Source organism: Manis pentadactyla, chromosome 11, assembly GCF_030020395.1.
Source record: "Manis pentadactyla isolate mManPen7 chromosome 11, mManPen7.hap1, whole genome shotgun sequence".
Lineage (NCBI taxonomy): Eukaryota > Metazoa > Chordata > Mammalia > Pholidota > Manidae > Manis > Manis pentadactyla.
In genome coordinates, this window is record NC_080029.1 from 60,947,516 (window position 1) to 60,969,369 (window position 21,854).

General features: G+C 38.6%; 1 long non-coding RNA gene across 1 annotated transcript; it reads left to right on the forward strand.

Annotated features, from left to right (window-relative positions):
- Positions 1–800: 800 nt before the first annotated feature.
- On the forward strand, positions 801–21,636 carry LOC118910245 (uncharacterized). The gene is made up of 3 exons (XR_005023882.2): positions 801–966; positions 18,279–18,333; positions 21,244–21,636. It is a non-coding gene; the product is annotated as an uncharacterized LOC118910245 (long non-coding RNA).
- The last annotated feature ends 218 nt before the right edge of the window (positions 21,637–21,854 follow it).

Here is a 21,854-nt window from a genome sequence, read left to right on the forward strand (position 1 = left end):
TAGCTGGCAAAGAGAAGTTCCAGGTAAGTAAGCCTGGAAGCACTCCAACATGAAAATGTTGGGAGATTAGGAGGACCAGTCAAAAGACTGAGAAGAAGCATATGGGAAGATGTGGTGTCCTGTGAAGGAAGTGTTTCAAGGATGAAATAATGCTCAACCATTGTCAAAGTTTGGTAAGTCAAGTATGACAAGGAATGTGGATTTACATTTGGAGATTGTTGGAGAGCTTGGAAACAGCAGTTTTGATATGGAGTATGGAGCAGTTGGGTAAAAACAATCTGGAGTGGGTTTAAGGGAGAAGAGAAAGAGAGAAATTGGACAGAGAAAGTATATTCATCTGTTTCAGGGTGTTGACATGGAGCCACAGCAGGAGAGGGAGGTGGAATCATAAGTGCCTTTAAAAAGATGATAGGAACATTGCATGACAAATATAGATGGGAAAATTAATGATGTAGAAGTGGGGAGGGACCTGGGAGTGATATTTTTGAGTAGGAGACATGGAATTGAATCTAGTGCTCAAATGCAAGGGTTCTGCCTTGTTAGGAAACTACTGGTCATGAATTTAAAGTGAGATCCACCAGCACAATGATGGGCTTTTCTCTAGGTACAATCAGCTGTGTAGGTGCAGGTGTAGAGTAGATGAAGAGTTGGATTCAACTAGACTTGGAAATGATGACCTGATTGCCATTTTAAAGTGTGTTAGTTTTTCTCAATGTTTGTGAGAAATCACATAGGAGGAGTAGGTTTTAATAAAAGTGAACTAACCAACTAAACAATTGCTTCACCCCTTTCCCCCCAGATATCTGAGAGAAGACATTCCTGGCCATTTAGAAAACAACAAGGTCAACAACAGCCATGAACTTTCATCCCTGCGAAAGGTTAGATGGTTTCTCTTCCTGCTGATCTTCAGTATTAGAGCAGATTCCTTCTTGTCAGGAAGCGTTATAGACCCTTAAGTAAAGGAAGGTAAGTAATTACACTAACAATCCAAATACCTGCTGCTTGTGATTGCTTCACAAGTAACTGACAGCTCTTTGTGTCTTAGTTTCTTTTATTCCCACCCCACTCAGCATATTTAATCACTCTTGGTCAGTAGCCTTTTAAGAGGGTGCTCAGTAATGAGATAGCCATATAAGCAAGGGTTTTTGAGCTTAACTCTAGCTGGCATTGTCACACATTTTATATGGCATCTGTATGGGAAACCCATAATGAGTGAGATTAAGGCAATGAAGTGAGAAAATGAAAAATTCATCTGGAAAGTAAGTGCCCATGGCCAAATTATCAATGTGTATGTAAATGTATAACAACTTAGCATCAATGAGCTTGTTTCAGTAGCTGTAACAGGCACTTGGCAAGAAGTTTTAGGTTAGAAGAGTATTTGAGCTGATTATAAACCAGAGTGTTGTGATGTTTTGTTCAATTTGTTGGGGTTTCATCTGGAACCCTGAGTCAGCCCCTCTTGTGAGGGGAAGAGACATGACTGAAATGGGGTAATCTGGGTCCAGTTGGCTGTACCAGACCAGAGGCCAGCTGTGCCTCACCTGTTTGGAGTGCCAGGCTGTTTATATGAGATAATATTAGGCACAGGATGCTTGGAGAACACTGTTGAAACCATGCAAAGCCAAGGGTTTTAGATGTGTCTTTGAAAACAGCTGATTTTACGGTGACAACAAACATGCTTACAATAGGATGCTAAGTGAATTAGCCTAGATAGTAATTTTATATACAGTACGTGCTCAACTGTTTTTTAAAAGGCATAGGAAAAAAGGCTAGGAAATAATAGAGAAATGTATGTTAACAGTGTGTGTGTGTGATTGGAGCCTGGAGCCTTAACTTCAAAGATGAAATATTTGGGCAAATCTTGATCAGACACTTAGAAGTATTATTTCCTTTTTGACTGCATATTTTATTTGTGTTATAATTTGTACACATTTAGTCTCATAGAAATTTAATATATGGTTATTTCCTCTGGTACTCTATTAATGATGGCAAGACACACTTTTAGATATAAGTGAATTCTGTTTCAGGAAACCCCAAAATATATGTTTATATATATAAGTGTATTTATGGAACAACTGGGATGTGTCACAGACTCTATGATGCGTTGGATATATCGTGCATAGTCCTTAACTTCATGGAGCTTGCAGTCTAATGGAGGTTTTATAAGTTTTCTATGGATGCATAAGGAATTACAATGGTTTAGAGGCTTAAAACAGCCCACATTTCTAATCTCATAATTTCCGTGGTCAGGATAGTGGCATGGCTTAGCTGGGTCCTCTGCTCAGGATCTCATGTGGCATCTTCAAGGTGTCGGTCAGGCTGCATTCTTATCTAGAGGCTCAGCTGGGGAAGAAGCTCACTTGGTTTGTTGACAGAATTCACTTCCTGGCTGCTGTATGGTTGAGGGTTCTGCTCCTTGCTGGCTGTTGCTTGAGGACAATGCTCAATTTTTTGAGGTTACCCTCCACTCCTTGCTGTGTGGTCCTGCCAACAGCCTTTTACTTCTTCAGAGCCAGTTAAGAAGAGAGAATCTCTAGAGTCTGTTAGGAAGATGGAGTTGTATAGAACAGCAATTGTTATCGTGGGAATGACTTCTCACCGTCTTTGCATATTCTGTTGGTTGGAGGAAAGCCAGAGTTCCTGTAAATAGCTAGTCCCTGCTTTTGGCTGCTGGGACTTCTCCTGTGGGGCCTTGTTGAATCTACCTCTTAATTGACTGTAGCTGTTATTCAGGGTTGGTCAAGGGTTGACCTATGGAGGGAGAATTTTCACTTCAAGGGGTGTAGACATTTCAGAGTCAGTAGGTTCCCAAAGGCACCTTTCTTGGGGGCAGCAGAGAGGTCCAGGGTGGAAAGTCATAGCTCCCAGGAGCCGCTGAGGGGAGGAGTCAGGTTACAGATGGCCATACAGCAATAGCTGGGTGAAAAGGTCGGTCCAGAGGGTGTGAGTTGGGAGAAGTGCCGTCGAGAGGCAGAGCTGGTGGTGCAGGCCTTCCGACTCCGCTGCGCCCAGACGCTGTGGCACCACCTCCGGGACTTTGTTTAACAAATACACCTTTGTCACACATGGTGTATTTCTTTTTTGCACTGAAATTCTTCATTTCATTCTCGTTGCTTTTAGTAAAACCACAGAAGTGCTTCTCAAAATCTAATTTGCATACAAAGCACCTGGGAATCTTGCCTAATGCAGGTTTTGATCCCGTACACAGAGGTTTGGCCTTACACTATGCATTTCTAGCAAGTTCCCAGATAAAATCATGCTGTTGGCCTGCAGACCGTATTTTTTTTTTTTTTTTTTGGAATTTTTTTTTTTTTTTATTGAAGGGTAGTTGACAACAGCATTGCATTACATTAGTTTCAGGTGTACAACACAGTGACTCAACATTTATATACATGATATTTCTAGGTACCAGGTATCACCATACCAAGTTGTTACAATATTTTGACTATATTCCTTATGCTATACATTACATCCCGGTTACTTATTTATTTTACAATTGGAAGTGTGTTTATATATATATATATATATATATATATATATATATATATATATATATATATAGTGAGGGCATCTCTCATATTTATTGATCAAATAGTTGTTAACCACAACAAATCTCTGTATAGGGGGGTCAATACTCAATGCACAATCATTAATCCACCCCAAGCCCAATTTTCATCAGTCTCCAATCTTCTGATGCATAACGAACAAATTCTTACATGGAGTACAAATTCTTACATAGTGAATAAGTTACATGGTGAACACTGCAAGGGCAGTCATCACAGAAGCTTTCGGTTTTGTTAATGCATTATGAACTATACACAGTCAGTTCAAATATGAATATTCATTTGATTTTTAAACCTGATTTATATGTGGACACCACATTTCTCTATTATTATTATTTTTAATAAAATGCTGAAGTGGTAGGTAGATACGACATAAAGGTAGAAAACAGAGTTTAGTGTTGTAAGAGAGCAAATGTAGATGATCAGGTGTGTGCCTGTAGACTATGTGTTAATCCGCGCTAGACGAGGGCAATAAACATCCATGTATGCAGAAGATTTCTCTCAGAACATGAGGGGGGAGGTTCTAAGCCTCACCTCTGCTGCTCCCCATTTTCTCACCAGATGGCCCCCTGCGACTGTGCCTGTCTTAGGTTGTTCCTCCCTTGAGGAAACTTACCCGTCTCTGGCTAACCAGTCATCTTCCGGGGCCATACAGGGAAATGTAAAGTTGGTAAGTGAGAGAGAAGCCTTATCGTTTGAAAAGGTTAGCTTTTTACTTCTTTGCATATTTATGCCCTGTGGCTTCTATGCCCAGCATTTGTCTTGAGGTGTCTTTACCACTTGGAAGAATTATGATACTCGGTAAATTCGACATGTGGCACGAGTTCTATTTAAAGGTTGTGATTAGGTAGGAAGAAGAAAAGCTACAGAAGTAGCAGGCAGAAGAAAACCTGGGAAGATTGATTATTTCTTTGACATATCTTCTTGTAGAGTAACTTCAGCATGGATAGGTTTTAAACGACTAATTAAATTGTGCACACACATTAACATAATAGGAATATAGTTACCTAACCAAAGCATACTTGTAATTACCAGCCATCTCCAGTGAAACCAAGAAAACCAGTTAGGCACCTTAGGCATTTGTGAAAACTTATCTATGATATGGTGGATATTGTCCGACTGAACTTAAACAGTCTGAGAGAATTCAGATAAACTAGAACAACCCATTCCTGGGGACTGTTCATATCCCATATGTTCTTTTAACGATAAATAGTCTGTGGTTGTAAGATTTTGGAGCGCTACAATTTGCACTTCTCCTAATTCTTGGTTGAGTTCCAACAGTATAGATCCAGTCCAATTTTTGTTTTACTGCATGCACAGGCCAGCTTAGATATTTCCTTCATCTTTCCCATGGCAAGTCCAGGAACTGGTGGGATGAGTGCATCTACACCTGTGACAGTGCGTGGATCTTTGTTGAAGTTTTTTTTTTTTTTTTTTTTTTTCTGATCATCTTCTGTCATGAGTCTTCCCGAGAGTGCTGATGTTGGAAGTTCTTTTTCATATCGTATCTTAGTTCATTTTCGGGGTAGCCAAATTAGGCTTTGATCCTCTGTATAAACACAAACAGACCCTTTGCCTACACTTTTATATGTCCTTTATATCATTGTGTAGAACTCATTAGAGGTCACCACATAGGAACTGCATTTTTTTTTTTTTAATCATTAATCTACACTTACATGACGAATACTTTGTTTACTAGGCTCTCCCCTATACCAGGTCCCCCCTATATACTCCTTTACAGTCACTGTCCATCAGCGTAGCAACCTGTTGTAGAATCACTACTTGTCTTCTCTGTGTTGTACAGCCCTCCCCTTTCTCCCACCCCGCTATGGATGCTAATCTTAATACCCCTCTTTTTCTGCCCCCCTTATCCCTCCCTACCCACCCATCCTCCCCAGTCCCTTTCCCTTTGGTACCTGTTAGTCCATTCTTGAGTTCTGTGATTCTGCTGCTGTTTTGTTCCTTCAGTTTTTCCTTTGTTCTTATATTCCACAGATGAGTGAAATCATTTGGCATTTCTCTTTCTCTGCTTGGCTTGTTTCACTGAGCAAAATACCCTCCAGCTCCATCCATGTTGCTGCAAATGGTTGGATTTGCCCTTTTCTTATGGCTGAGTAGTATTCCATTGTGTATATGTACCACATCTTCTTTATCCATTCATCTATCGATGGACATTTAGGTTGCTTCCAATTCTTGGCTATTGTAAATAGTGCTGCGATAAACATAGGGGTGCACTGATCTTTCTCATACTTGATTGCTGCATTCTTAGGGTAAATTCCTAGGAGTGCAATTCCTGGGTCAAATGGTAAGTCTGTTTTGAGCATTTTGATGTACCTCCATACTGCTTTCCACAATGGTTGAACAAGTTTACATTCCCACCAGCAGTGTAGGAGGGTTCCCCTTTCTCCACAGCCTCGCCAACATTTGTTGTTGTTTGTCTTTTGGATGGCAGCCATCCTTACTTGTGTGAGGTGATACCTCATTGTAGTTTTAATTTGCATTTCTCTGATAATTAGCGATGTGGAGCATCTTTTCATGTGTCTGTTGGCCATCTGTATTTCTTTTTTGGAGAACCGTCTGTTCAGTTCCTTTGCCAATTTTTTAATTGGGTTATTTGTTTTTTGTTTGTTGAGGCGTGTGAGCTCTTTATATATTCTGGACGTCAAGCCTTTATCGGATGTGTCATTTTCAAAGATATTCTCCCATACTGTAGGGTTCCTTTTTGTTCTATTGATGGTGTCTTTTGCTATACAGAAGCTTTTCAGCTTAATATAGTCCCACTTGTTCATTTTTGCTGTTGTTTTCCTTGCCCGGGGAGATATGTTCAAGAAGAGGTCACTCATGTTTATGTCTAAGAGGTTTGTGCCTATGTTTTCTTCCAAGAGTTTAATGGTTTCATGACTTACATTCAGGTCTTTGATCCATTTTGAGTTTACTTTTGTATATGGGTTTAGACGATGGTCCAGTTTCATTCTCCTAGATGTAGCTGTGCAGTTTTGCCAGCACCATCTGTTGAAGAGACTGTCATTTCGCCATTGTATGTCCATGGCTCCTTTATCAAATATTAATTGACCATATATGTCTGAGTTAATGTCTGGATTGTCTAGTCTGTTCCATTGGTCTGTGGCTCTGTTCTTGTGCCAGTACCAAATTGTCTTGATTACTATGGCTTTATAATAGAGCTTGAAGTTGGGGAGTGAGATCCCCCCTACTTTATTCTTCTTTCTCAGGATTGCTTTGGCTATTCGGGGTCTTTGGTGGTTCCATATGAATTTTTGAATTATTTGTTCCAGTTCATTGAAGAATGTTGCTGGTAGTTTCATAGGGATTGCATCAAATCTGTATATTGCTTTGGGCAGGATGGCCATTTTGACGATATTAATTCTTCCTAGCCATGAGCATGGGATGCGTTTCCATCTGTTAGTGTCCCCTTTAATTTCTTTTAAGAGTGACTTGTAGTTTTCAGAATATAAGTCTTTCACTTCTTTGGTTAGGTTTATTCCTAGGTATTTTATTTTTTTTGATGCAATTGTGAATGGAGTTGTTTTCCTGATTTCTCTTTCTGTTGGTTCATTGTTGGTATATAGGAAAGCCACAGATTTCTGTGTGTTGATTTTGTATCCTGCAACTTTGCTGTATTCCGATATCAGTTCTAGTAGTTCTGGGGTGGAGTCTTTAGGGTTTTTTATGTACAGTATCATGTCATCTGCAAATAGTGACAGTTTGACTTCTTCTTTGCCAATCTGGATTCCTTGTATTTTTTTGTTTTGTCTGATTGCCGTGGCTAGGACCTCTAGTACAATGTTAAATAACAGTGGGGAGAGTGGGCATCCCTGTCTAGTTCCCGATCTCAGCGGAAATGCTTTCAGCTTCTCGCTATTCAATATAATGTTGGCTGTGGGTTTTTCATAGATGGCCTTTATTATGTTGAGGTACTTGCCCTCTATTCCCATTTTGCTGAGAGTTTTTATCATGAATGGATGTTGAACTTTGTCAAATGCTTTTTCAGCATCTATGGAGATGATCATGTGGTTTTTGTCTTTCTTTTTGTTGATGTGGTGGATGATATTGATGGACTTTCGAATGTTGTGCCATCCTTGCATCCCTGGGATGAATCCCACTTGGTCATGGTGTACGATGGTTTTGATGTATTTTTGAATTCGGTTTGCTAAAATTTTGTTGAGTATTTTTGCGTCTACTTTCATCAGGGATATTGGTCTGTAGTTTTCTTTTTTGGTGGTGTCTTTGCCTGGTTTTGGTATTAGGGTGATGTTAGCTTCATAGAATGAGTTTGGGAGTATCCCCTCCTCTTCTATTTCTTGGAAAACTTTAAGGAGAATGGGTATTATGTCTTCCCTGTATGTCTGATAAAATTCCGAGGTAAATCCATCTGGCCCGGGGGTTTTGTTCTTTGGTAGTTTTTTGATTACCGCTTCAATTTCGTTGCTGGTAATTGGTCTGTTTAGATTTTCTGTTTCTTTTTGGGTCAGTGTTGGAAGGTTGTATTTTTCTAGGAAGTTGTCCATTTCTCCTAGGTTTCCCAGCTTGTTAGCATATAGGTTTTCATAGTAGTCTTTAATAATTCTTTGTATTTCTGCGGGATCTGTTGTGATTTTTCCTTTCTCATTTCTGATACTGTTGATTTGTGTTGACTCTCTTTTCCTCTTAATAAGTCTGGCTAGAGGCTTATCTATTTTGTTTATTTTCTCGAAGAACCAGCTCTTGGTTTCATTGATTTTTGCTATTGTTTTATTCTTCTCAATTTTATTTATTTCTTCTCTGATCTTTATTATGTCCCTCCTTCTGCTGACCTTAGGCCTCATTTGTTCTTCTTTTTCCAATTTTGATAGTTGTGACATTAGACCGTTCATTTGGGATTGCTCTTCCTTTTTTAAATATGCTTGGAGTGCTATATACTTTCCTCTTAAGACTGCTTTTGCTACGTCCCACAGAAGTTGGGGCTTAGTGTTGTTGTTGTCATTTGTTTCCATATATTGCTGGATCTCCATTTTGATTTGGTCATTGATCCATTGATTATTTAGGAGCGTGTTGTTTAGCCTCCATGTGTTTGTGAGCCTTTTTGCTTTCTTTGAACAGTTTATTTCTAGTTTAATGCCTTTGTGGTCTGAAAAGTTGGTTGGTAGGATTTCAATCTTTTGGAATTTACTGAGGCTCTTTTTGTGTCCTAGTATGTGGTCTATTCTGGAGAATGTTCCATGTGCACTTGAGAAGAACGTGTATCCTGTTGCTTTTGGATGTAGAGTTCTGTAGATGTCTATTAGGTCCATCTGTTCTAGTGTGTTGTTCAGTGCCTCTGTGTCCTTACTTATTTTCTGTCTGGTGGATCTGTCCTTTGGAGTCAGTGGTGTGTTGAAGTCTCCTAGAATGAATGCATTGCATTCTATTTCCTCCTTTAGTTCTGTTAATATTTGTTTCAGGTATGTTGGTGCTCCTGTATTGGGTGCATATATATTTATAATGGTTATATCCTCTTGATGGACTGAGCCCTTTATCATTATGTAATGTCCTTCTTTGTCTTTTGTTATTTTCTTTATTTTGAAGTCTGTTTTGTCTGATACCAGAATTGCAACACCTGCTTTCTTCTCTCTGTTGTTTGCTTGAAATATCTTTTTCCATCCCTTGACTTTAAGTCTGTGCGCGTCTTTGGGTTTGAGGTGAGTCTCTTTTAAGAAGCATATGGATGGGTCTTGCTTTTTTATCCATTCTGTTACTCTGTGTCTTTTGATTGGTGCATTCAGTCCATTTATATATTTATATTTAGGGTGATTATTGAAAGGTATGAATTTATTGCCATTGCAGGCTTTAAGTTTGTGGTTACCAAAGGTTTAGGGTTAGCTTCTTTACTGTCTTACTGTCTAACTTAACTCGCTTGTTGAGCTATTATAAACACAGTCTGATGATTCTTTATTTCTCTCCCTTCTTATTCCTCCTCCTCCCTTCTTCATATGTTGGGTGTTTTGTTGTGTGCTCTTTTTAGGAGTGCTCCCATCTAGAGCAGTCCCTATAAGATGCCCTGTAGAGGTGGTTTGTGGGAGGCAAATTCCCTCAACTTTTGCTTGTCTGGGAATTGTTTAATCCCTCCTTCATATTTAAATGATATTCGTGCTGGATACAGTAGTCTTGGATCAAGGCCCTTCTGTTTCATTGCATTAAGTATATCATGCCATTCTCTTCTGGCCTGTAGGGTTTCTGTTGAGAAGTCTGATGATAGCCTGATGGGTTTTCCTTTGTAGGTAACCTTTTTTTTCTCTCTGGCTGCTTGTAATACTTTGTCCTTGTCTTTGATCTTTGCCATTTTAATTATTATGTGTCTTGGTGTTGCCCTCCTTGGATCCCTTGTCATGGGAGTTCTGTGTACCTCTGTGGTCTGAGAGGCCATTTCTTCCCCTAGTTTGGGGAAATTTTCAGCAATTATTTCTTCAAAGACATTTTCTATCCCCTTTTCTCTCTCTACTTCTTCTGGAATGCCTATGATTCTTATATTATTCCTTTTAGATTGATCACTCAGCTCTCTTAAAATTCTTTCATTCCTGGAGATCCTTTTATCTCTCTCTGCATCAGCTTCTCTGCGTTCCTGTTCTCTGTTTTCTAGTCCATTAATGGTCTCTTGCATCTCGTCCATTCTGTTTTGAAGTCCTTCCAGAGCTTGTTTTATTTCTGAATTCTCCTTCCTTAGTTCTTGCATATTTCTCTGCAAGTCCATCAGCATGGTTATGACTTTTGTTTTGAATTCTTTTTCAGGTAGACTGGCTAAATCTATCTCCCCAGATTCCTTCTCAGGGGAAGATGTAGCAGATGCTGAAGCTGTCTGGGTTAGTCTTGTCTGGATCATATTTTTTTGCCTTTTCATGTTGACAGGTGCTATTGACTGTCTGCTGGGAGGGCCAAAATTTTCACTTGCTACTGGCCTTTCTTTACTGGGGCAACTGCGACCCCTAGTGGCTTGTGTTGGGTAATTGCGTGTAGAGTGGGTCTTTGTGTCTTGCCTGGCCGGAAGGGAGAAATTTCCCTTTCTGTGGGCGGAATTTGTCTCAGGCTGCTTCTCTGCTTTCGCAGCGCCCGGTGGGGTAATGGATGGGGGGGCTGCTTGACTGTTTGCCTCCGTGAGGTGTCTCAGAGCTGTTGCCCAGGGGGTTAGTGCACCCGGTTTTCCCTGTAATTTCCAGCTGTTGTACTGTGACCTGGGTTGTTTCCGTCAAGCTGTTAAGTCCCTGTCCCTTTAAGACTTTCAAAAAGCCCCCGCTTTTCTTTGTCACAGGGGCATCAGCTTCAGCACCCGCTCAGAGGTCTTACTCCCTGTTCCCCCAGTATCCAGGGCTCCCTGGGCATGTACTGTGTCTGCGCTCTGGCCCGGATGGCTGGGGCTGGGTGTTCGGCAGTCCTGGGCTCCGTCTCCCTCCCGCTCTGCCTATTCTTCTCCCTCCGGTAGCTGGGGGGAGGGGCGCTCGCGTCCCGCAGGGCCGGGGCTTGTATCTTACCCCTTTCACCAGTCGCTGGGTTCTCGCTGGTGTAGCTGCAGTCTGGCCACTGTCCTGCGTCTTCTGGTCTCTCTTTTAGGGCTAGTTGTGTTTGTTGTATTTTCAAAAGTATATATGTTTTTGGGAGGAGATTCCCACTGTCCTACTCACGCCGCCATGTTGGCTCCGCCTGACTTCTTCTTTACCAATTTGGATGCCTTGTATTTTTTTGTTTTGTCTGATTGCCGTGGTTAGGACCTCCAGAACTATATTGAACAAGGCATTCCTATCTTGTTCCGGGGGCTGTTCCAGACCGTATTTTGAGTAGCAAAATTGTAAAGTAAAAATCTAAATGAAAAGGCATAACTAGGTTGTATATTTGAATGAATTGGAAAAAGATGGGTGTACTGATATACCCTGAATTTGCTAATTCAACTTAAGACAGAGCTTTTGTCAAACTCACTTGCTTTCTTTGTGGCCCGAAGGTTTCTAAGACCCTCTAAGTGTATTCTGAGTGATGGTTTGAATAATATTATTATACAAAACCTTCTCCCAGAGCAGTTTAAAATGCTTTTTATAATGTTAGCCATCTGGTCATTGCCTTCTGAGGGTACTAATTTCCTTATAGGAAAACAGTAATAATATCCTAGTAATGTGAGAAATCAAATACATATTCCCCATCATTTTCTTGCTCTGCAAGTACATCCTCATTACAAACGGCATTCCCTAAACCAAAATAGCACTATCAAAATAACTGAGCTTATTGTTGTTCTGTTTCCACTTCCTAAAGGAACAAGCACTGATTTTCAAAGTCCTGTATCATCTGCTAAGAAGTTGCGTTCTGGGAACACTATATTTACAATGACTGATTCAATTTGATTAGATTTTCATTCATAGTATCTGCAATTCCAAAGAAGAAATAAATGAAGTAATCTCAGAGATTCTATCATATATTTATGTAGTTCTCTAAAATATGTGTTTACCTTCTGCAGTATGGTTTCTGAAGAAGCCACTTTGAAAAGAAATATGTAAAAGCTTAGCTCTAAGGTTTTAAGCTGAATTGAGAGTTGATGTAATATGATACAGCAGATAAGGAATGAACTTGAAACATGGAGCCTTAACAAACCCAAGTTCCTATGATGGGTTTAAAAATTTTTTTAGAATTTACTTTTTCTTCTCTTGGGTTCTTTATTTATTCACTCAGTGTTTAATACACATCTCTTGCGCATCTGCCGTAAGTACTGACATAGTGTCCAGGTGTGCAGTGGAAGACAGAGCAGTTCCTGATCTCATAGAAGTTCCACCTGGAGGAAAGGTGGACCTAAAGCAATAGTCACACGAATGCCTATGCGACTGTTTACTGTTGTAAGTGCTGTGAGAGTCCTTGCGTGGAGTCTAGGGGCAAGAGAGGGATCACTATGTTTGTGGAGTTAAAGAAGCCAAATGCTGCTGGAGCACAGAGCCAGTGAGGATATCGGGAAATGTTTATAACAATGCATGCAACATACCAGGCATGGTGCTGAGAGCTTTGCTTGCCTTAACTCATTAATTCCTTACTGCCACCTTGTGAAGTCAGTACCATTATTATCCTCATTTCATAAATCAGAGGCACAGAGAAGGTAAGCGAGTTGTCAGTGTTTTGTGGGTAAAAGGATTAAGCCCAGAAAGTATTCATCACCGCCTGCATTGCCTCTCTGCAAGGGAGAGGCCAGAGTCCAGGGAGATCACACAGGTTGGCAGCTCGCTCTTCCCTCTTTCTCCATTATCATAACATGCAGCTTCAAAGTTTTAATCACTGTATGAGAGAACAGAAAGTCAGCTGTCTTAATTAGATAAAAATAACAGTGAAATAAAAATAATAATGGTTTACTTTATCATAAGGCACTTTACAGTCCTGTTAAGTAAAGCCTCTAAATGTATGGTGCAGGTAAAATTTCAGTATTTCTAGAATCTCTTGCCTGGCTTTAGTGCATCTGCATATCAGTAGGTGTTTCCAAGGGGTGGAGAGAAGTAGTCTTCTCCATATCAACAGGAAATTATGTGAGCAAGTGAAGACTTATCTGGACTCGAGAGGTTGGGTGGGGCTCTCTTCTGCTGCAGCCTGGTCAAGAGAGAGATGGGACAACTGCTTGTAAGAAATAAATGGGTTTCTTAAACTTTATTTCTCCCTTTGACTGATTTTGGTTTCACATTTTGCCCCAGGATTTTTCCCTGGAGTTACATATGGCTATGTTGTCATTTCCAAAGATTTCTCCATGAGTGGTTACACGTGGAAGAAAAAAACCATAAACTGTTTCCATCCATTTCTGCATGAATGATTCAGGTCTTCAAATCATGATATTAATATGCCCTTTTTTTTAATTCATGGGGGATGTTCCCCAAAGAGGAGAACTATCTTCTCTGTATTTTCTAAGGCAGTAAAACTACACAGCAAAAGTTCAGATGTCATGGCAAAATGTGAAGAAATGGCATTTCATATGATTTTTTACAATCATTCAGAATAGGTTAATTTTTGCTGTGGATGTATTTTAGGCTTTAAATAATGAATTACTAAAATACACCTACTAAAATTTTTGTTTAATTTCATACTTATTCCACATACATTTCCTTGGATACATTATTGCTATCTATCATAGCTCTGTAAGTGACAATGCTGAGGAAGGTACAGGGCCACTTCTTATTACACCAACCTCCCAATCCGGAAGCCTCCCAACAGTCAGTATCTGTTCAGAAAAGACTAGATAAAGAGTTCTTAAATTTCATGTTTGTAACTCCAGGGGGAAAAAAATGTGTTCCCAGCCCAGGGCAAATAAACCTTTGAAGCCAAAATAAGTCAAAGGGAGAAATAAAGTAGGAGAAACCCATTTATTGCTTACAAGCAGTCATCTAGTTCTGCTCACCCTCATCTCTTGTGGCTGGCTCTGATCCCCACTGAACCTCTCCGGCCCCATGCACACTTGCTCCCCACCTGCCTTGTATCACTTATTGGTGTGGAGACGGACCTCTTCTCTCCACCCCTTAGAAATACCTGTTGATGTGGAGATGCACTAAGGCCAGACAAGAGAGTCTGGAAATATTGCAATTTTACCCACAATGATCTATGCTTTATTTTTTGTGACTGGATTTTCTCAAATGTCATGACTCACAGTGGGCAGAAAGAGAAGGAAAATCACAAGTTAAAGACAGGCTAAGTATATGTCCTTGAGAAGTTAAAAGCTTCCCATTTACGGTTTTATCCTAGAGTCATGGCATTCCTAGATTAATGTCACTTGAGTTTTCCTCTTTAAGGGTGAAAAACAGGGCTGAGGCATTAAGGGAATTTCCTAAGGCCATATGTCAAGCTGGTAGAGGAGCTGGAGTGGAGCGTTCCTGACTCTCGGGCAGTGCTCTCTGCAGTGGGGTCGGGCGTGTGTGTGGGACATTGTGCTTTCCTCAAAGGGCCTGAAATCAGAAATGAAATATCTGATTCTTAAAAGGTACACATACAGAGAGAATACAGAAAATCTAAAACTTACAGTATGTATTTTATGAAGTAAAGATAAGTCATTGAAGATATGATATTGGGATGATATATGGACAATAACCTAATATCAGTCTTAAAAATAATAAAACGTATTAACACTTGATAAGGTTACTGTCATGGTTCTTCTCTCAATGTAACCAGTCTTTTTTACAGACTAAAACACCTTACAAATAGATTTTACATTTAAAAATACTAGGGTTATTTTATGAATTCATTATACCTTTCTCTGCTGTTGGCCATGTAGATCTCTCCTCTTTCCTCTGAGAACCCAGAATGATCTTCTACTGGTGTACTCTTGTTGAAGCCCAGGCAGGGCCCCACTAGAGCTGTGACATACCAAGGGACTTGGCAAGGAGAGGTTTGCGTGGGGTGCAGGGAATAAGTGTATGTGCTATTTATTATTGCTATGAGCCTGTAATTATAAACAATGTCAGTGATAAAATACTTTTCCCTAATGGGTCTGATTGCACTGTCTCTCTGCACCTTGGTATACCACAGTTTCAGAGAACTATGAATAGAATAAGTGCAAGGGCATGGAGAAGGGAGAGAGGGGTAGGATTTTTGCCTAGATAATAACATTTGTTTCTCCATTGATCTTCAGATTGGCATCTAGACTATCCAAGAAAGTAACTAAACAACGATAGTACATTGGTACATACTAATGAGAAATAAGTAGCATTTTCAGTTACAAGTTAAATGTTAATAAAAAAGAAAAAAACATGACTAAAAAGCTCTCCTTTATGCAATAGAAAATCAGGTATAAAATATAATGGAAAACAATGACTTTTATAGCAGCAACAAAAAGCACAAAATACCTAGAAATAAATTTTAGCCCAAATGCATAAGGTCTATATGAAGAAAAACTATAAAGCTTTACTGATTATAAAAGAAGACTTGAATAAATGGTGAGACATACCATATTTTTGGTTGAAATTATATTTCTCTCCTTTAAGTCAGTCTATCAGTGTAATTCAATTCTAACAAAAATCCAATAGAATTTAAAATACTTTTAAATTTGAACTCAGACACTTGGACTTTGGTGCAAGAATAAAGTGATCAATGTTTCTTGAAGACATTTTGGAATATGAGTAATAGCATTAAACTGCCCATATATCTTAACCCAGTTATTTTACTTCTAAGATTTTATGCTAGATAAATAATTGGAGATTACCATAAAATTCCCTGTGTAAGAATGTTTGTGTAAGTTTTATATTTAGAAAACCAAATTGGCAAAAACAATGGGATAATTAGCCTAAGTATATTTTGGTATAAACAAAATGTAAAGTGTTGTGTAGCTTTTAAAACCTCTATTTTGAATGTTATGTAGAAAACTTAAATAAATGTAAAACACATAAAGTAGCTCCATTAGAATATCACACACGTACACATACACAAAGAACATCTGTAGGTGATAGAAATACATGGAAATGTTTTAGTAGTTAGTCAGGATTGTGAAGTTATAATGTACATGTGGGTTCAAATCCCATTTTCCAACTGGGAGATCTTGACTTATGTGGCACTGTTACTTTAGGTCTTAATTTCCCCATATGTGGAATGAAGTAAATAGAAATTAGTTTTCTCTGAAGGTTAATTTAACGAACATATGCAAAGTATTTATCACTTATGTATAATTAATTTTATTCTTGGTATAGCTTAGCATATACCAAGTACTTGATAAATGGTATTTATGATCAATAATTACTATTCTATATTTTATATATAGAATTTTTATATTTTTTATTTTAGTATTTGAAAAATTGAGAAGTAATTGACATATAATATTGTGTAAGTTTAAAGTGTACAGTGTATTGATTTAATACATTTATATATTGTAATATGATTACCACTGTGGAGCTAGCTAACACCTCCATCACATCTCCTAATTACCATTTAATTTTGTGGTGAGAGCATTTAAGATCTAGTCTCTTAGCAACTTTGAAGTATATAATACAGTATTGTTGAGTGAAATCACAGTGCTGTGCATTCAGTCTCCAGAAGTTACTCATCTTCTAACTGCAAGTTTGTACCCTTTGACCAACATCTTCCCAATACCCCATCTCCTATCTCCTGGTAACCACTATTCTACTCTTTGCTTCTATAAATTCAGCTTTTTCAGATCCCACATATACAAGAGATTATCCAGCATTTGGCTTTTTTTTTCTGACTTATCTCACTTAGCATAATGCCCTCGAGGTCCATCCATGTTGTCACATTTAGACATTGTAGATTTATTAGTTTCATAATCAGAAACAGATAATGAATATATGCATTTTAAAAGAGGAAGTTCAGAAAGTTATGGCAAAGTGAAAACTGAGTCAAGAAGAGTTGGGAAATGAGCAGTGAACACAAAATACACCACATAGAGTAGTAGCCTTAAGAAATCCAGATTAGAAAGGAAATCATTATAAGATTGAGTTCTTTATCTGTACTAGGACTCTTTTAAGCGTTATGTGTGTATAATTAATTTTATTCTTGAGATCACACATGAGGAAGGTACTATTCTTCATTTTATAGATGAGGAAACTGAGGTACAGAAAGTTTAAATAATGCATCAAAGATTGTAGAGCTTGTAAGCAGCAAAGCTGAGCTATGACACAGCCTAGATCAGCCTAACCAGTCTGCAGACTATGTTCTCACAGGATGAGCTCTATATGCTTCACATAAAAGAAAAGCAAATGAATGGCTTAGGATAAGCACAACAATCCTGATGCTGAGACAAGAAATACATTTCTCCTGAATGGCCTCTTGAAGAAGACACTGCTCATTACTGATAAACATACTCAACAATATCCTTAGAGCAGACATGCTGACAAATTTCATAGGACTGTTTATTATAGCGTCCCTAATCTGGGTCTATGATCTTGCATGAAAAGCCATTATGTCCAAGAAAAGCCTATAAGTGAAGAGTGGACTTAATTGATTGATGGAGGGACACAGTCACACAAAAAAAATCTTTAAAATAACTTAGAGGAATCAAAGAATGATTGGGGGCTTTGCAGCAAACTTGGAACTCAAACAGGATTTCTAAATGGTAAGAAATTTAACACACAGGAATGAGAGCACAATTAGTTTCTAGTAGTGTTCAAAAATTTTGATCTGAAAAAAATTCAAAATGTAATATGATGATTGGGATAACATTAAAAGTTGCACATGGTTGTGAAATTGGAAATGACCTTTTTGGTTTGCAGTTGGAGAAAGGGTATTTACTAATTTGGTTAGCATTTAGAATAATCCAATTGTCATACATAGAGCTTAAGTCTCTGTCACTGGTTGGACTCCCCAGGAGCAGATGGAGGTTGGTTGCAAGATGTGAAAGGATCTGGGAGGTAGCAGCATTGTCTGCACAGGGTAAAAATGGCCTGACATTCATATACCTGTATTGCTTGGTTACTGGACACAAGCCACCCTAGGAAGGGGATGATCTGGGGAGAATCAGCTTTTTGCAGCTGAGGAAGATCCTTCATGGGGACTGCCAGATGACTGCATTTCCTACAACTGGGCATTGAGTCTTCCATTTAAACGGGTTCTGGGTAGTGTGCATCACTGTCTCTCTAAAAATATGCTAAAGAATCCTCTAGAATATTTATAAGAGATAGTAGGACATTAGATTTTATGTTAAGTTTTGAATCTGAGATAAGAAGTGACCTTGAGAAATCTGGGCCTTATTATATGTGTTGTAACTGAGTCAATAATAACTTATTAAACACTTGACAGGTATATTGGGAATGGATGGCTGTTTAAACTGAGTGAAGAAGTCTGTTTCCTGTAGGTACCTAATTGTATGTGGTCAGTTTCTAGTGGGATTAGCAGGTGTTTTAGTCTATTCAGGTTGCCATGACAAAATATCATAGATTGAATGGCTTAAACAACGGGAATTTATTTCTTACAGTTCTGGAGGACAGGAAGTCCAAGATCAAGGTGCTGACAGTTCGTTCTGAGGCCTCTTCTTGTAGCTTTTACAAAGCTGCCTTATCTTGCTGTGTGCTCACTCAGCCTTTCCTCAAAGTGTATGCATGAAGAACAAAGAGAGAGAGAGAGAATGAGAATGAAACATATATCACCTGTCCTTATCTTGTAAAGCCACAATCCTATTAAATTAGGAACCCACCCTTGTATCTCCTTTAACTTTAATTACCTCCTAAAGACCCTATATTCAAGCACAGTCACATGGGGAGTCAGGGCTTCAACATATGAATGTCAGAGCAACACAATTCAGTCCATAATGGTTGGTAATCATTGGAAGAACAATGCTGAGAACTGTCATAAGAAAACTATAGCTCATGGGCAAATCTAGCCAGTCCATTTTTCATATGGCCCAAGAGGTAAAAATTTCCTGTATTTCTAAAGGATTATAAACAAACAAACAAAAACTCAAAGAATAATGTGTGACAGATACTATATGTGGCTCATAGAGCCTAAAACATTTATTCTTTGGCCCTTCACAGAAAATGTTTGCCAATCCCTGGCCTAGAACCATGATCAGCCTTAGTTTCAGATAAATATTCTGGACCTGGTTTCTGCAGCTCAAAAAATGGGAATTAGAAATCACTTTTATTGTGTTCCTTAGAGGAAAGTGTTAGTCCACCCATTGGTTGTGGCGGGAGATATTTCTTAAATGGGCAATTAGAGCAGGGGCACTGACCCAGATGAGGCCTCTTCTGTTAGGTCCCTGACTATTTTGGGCTGTTTTTTCTCTCTGTTCTGGAAAATGATGGCACATACACCCCATCAACAATGGATAAGCAGCAGGCAGCCTGCTGTAAGGGAGTAATGGAGATGCCTCAGAAGGGCTGTTTAGGGAGAGTGCCCAAACCAAGTTAGGTGCCTACGAGGCTGGTAATATAAGTGACCAGGGATGTTAAGGAATAATGGAAGTGCAGATGATACTTGAGTAGATAGTCTAGCCTAGACGCTAGTCTAGTTGTGCAACCGCAATTAAAGAGGGAGGCCATGTGATGAGAACCTTTTGATTGTGCTATGGCTGATAACTTTAGAAACCCAGATGTAGCTTAGTGTTTTGGGATGGCCTTTTCTGGTGAATTTTATTTTGTTCCTTGAGGCAGTCAGAAGTTACTGGAAAATTGTAGACTGTTCACCTTCAAAGGACTTTATTCTGTTGGCCCCAAATGGTCAGTACTACCACAGGGTAGAGTGTCTGGTCTCTAACTTCCACCATCCTAGAAGCAATGAGTAAATACTTAAAGGCTAGTTGGGAATCTCTAATGAAGGCAAAGACTAACAATCAAAATAATGTTATAAAATTATCTGTTACTGATGGTGTAATATCAGACTAGGCCATGAAAAGGGATGAATTCATCTGTGAATTCAAGGCACACTCAACAAGGTTTAACAGAGGCTTAATTTCAGATCAAGTATGTTTAAAATCCATTTCTTTTAAAATTCTCAATTATAACTTCTATATCTCTAAGGTTATTTTATTTGAGACCATGACTATAATTCATTTGCATGAGGGCTTCAGTCCTGCAAAATGTTATTTGCTTCATGGTGGAATGCCGCAGATACAGCTCTGAGTTCCTTACCAGTTTGGCTGAACTTCAACTTATTTAAGCAGAAAGGATCCTGCTGAAATCCCTGTTGCTTGACAAGCCCAGAAGTGCATGCTGGGTGTTGACTGTCATTTCAGTGAGAGCTCCTTAGCTGGTCATTTGATTCACTGACCCATGTTATAATTTTTTTTCTCTTTTCATGCCTTATTACCCATTTAAAATACTTTCACTAGAACAGGGAACTGTGTACATTTTGTTTTTGGATTTTTACTTAGTAAGACTCACTATTTACTCTTACAGAAGATTTCGTATAAAGGAAAATGAAAACAAGCTAAGTTTTATTTGTAGATGTATTTTCTACCAGCTGGATTTCAAAGGCATTTGAACTTACACATTTATACTTTAGCTATGTGAAAGTGATGGTGTCAGAAGAGAAGCCAGAATAAACTTTCACAATAGGGAGAAATGTACTGAATATTAAAGGTCATCTAGCTGCTTGAAGAATTGTATAGAAAAGGTCATCTCCTGTAAGAAGCAGAGTATAGAGGTGGGGCATGAAGTTGTCTAGATGTTTCACGTTTAAATCATCTACAAGGATGGCAGACAGTAGAAAAGATAAAGGCAAAAAACAAAATAATATATGATGTCTTGAGTGTTTTGCCAGAAGAATAAACTTCTCTTTGCTTGTTGTACATAAAAGGAATGGATAGAAAGCTTTTATAAGTCGGCTGTGGTCAACGGTGTAGGGAGAGTGTGACAGTGCTCACAATCAATGCTGTCATGCATCCTCTGATGTTTTCTTAGAACTGAAAACAAGGGAATGGCAGGTTGGGAGTTCTAAAACGAGCTAACTCACAGGAGATTAAGAGTTTATCATTAGAGGTGTCTAGCCAGGCATTTTGTTTCTTAAAAAAATTCAGATATAATTTAAAAATATTGTGTCTTGGGTTTACTTACATAAAATTTTGGTTAAGTTTTCTTTTTTATATAAGCAAGTCTCAATTTTCCATCATAATGGGGTCAGGGAAAATTTGGGAAAAATAATCCAAAGACAGGAAATTCTTTGTTCTTAATAGACCTCAGTAATCCTGTGTTCTCTAGCACTAACCTGTGAGCCTCAGCTGCTGACAACTGTTTCACTTCTTTATTTCACTATTTGTTCTCTGTTATAGTGTTAGATAATGAAAGAGCCAGAAGAACAGGGACAGAGGACTGGATGATCAATCAATCAACTAACTGGGTAAAAAGCCCTCAAAATTTGAGAATTCACTATGTAGTGTAATATTACATTCTAAATACTATCCATTCTATAAATCATAATCTAGATTTAGATCCTAACCCTTTCCCAGAGCAAGTTTGTATTTGGACAATAGAAATTCTTAGTCTTAACTAGGGTGAGGCTGTTGTTTCAAATCTGGACCATACGATACATTTCATGAAAGTATAGATTACCTTTAGATAGCTAAGGGAAACAACCAGTGCTCTTCTCCCTCTCCTTCAGTGCAAAACTCAGTATTTATTGAGGCACATAGTATGTATAATGCACTGTTTACAAAAGAGTGAAGGAAGTTGGATGTCTACCGGCACGGACATGTACAAGACAACCTGCCAGACCCTGCATGAGTTTTGTATATGTTTTCACTGCATTTAACAATAAAAAAGAAAGCAATGATTACTATGTCTAAATCTTTGTGGGATTTAAATATATAGCTTAATCATGAAATGATCAAATGGCCTATCTTGGGGACACCATTTAAGAAATAGTACTTTAAAGTATAATTAA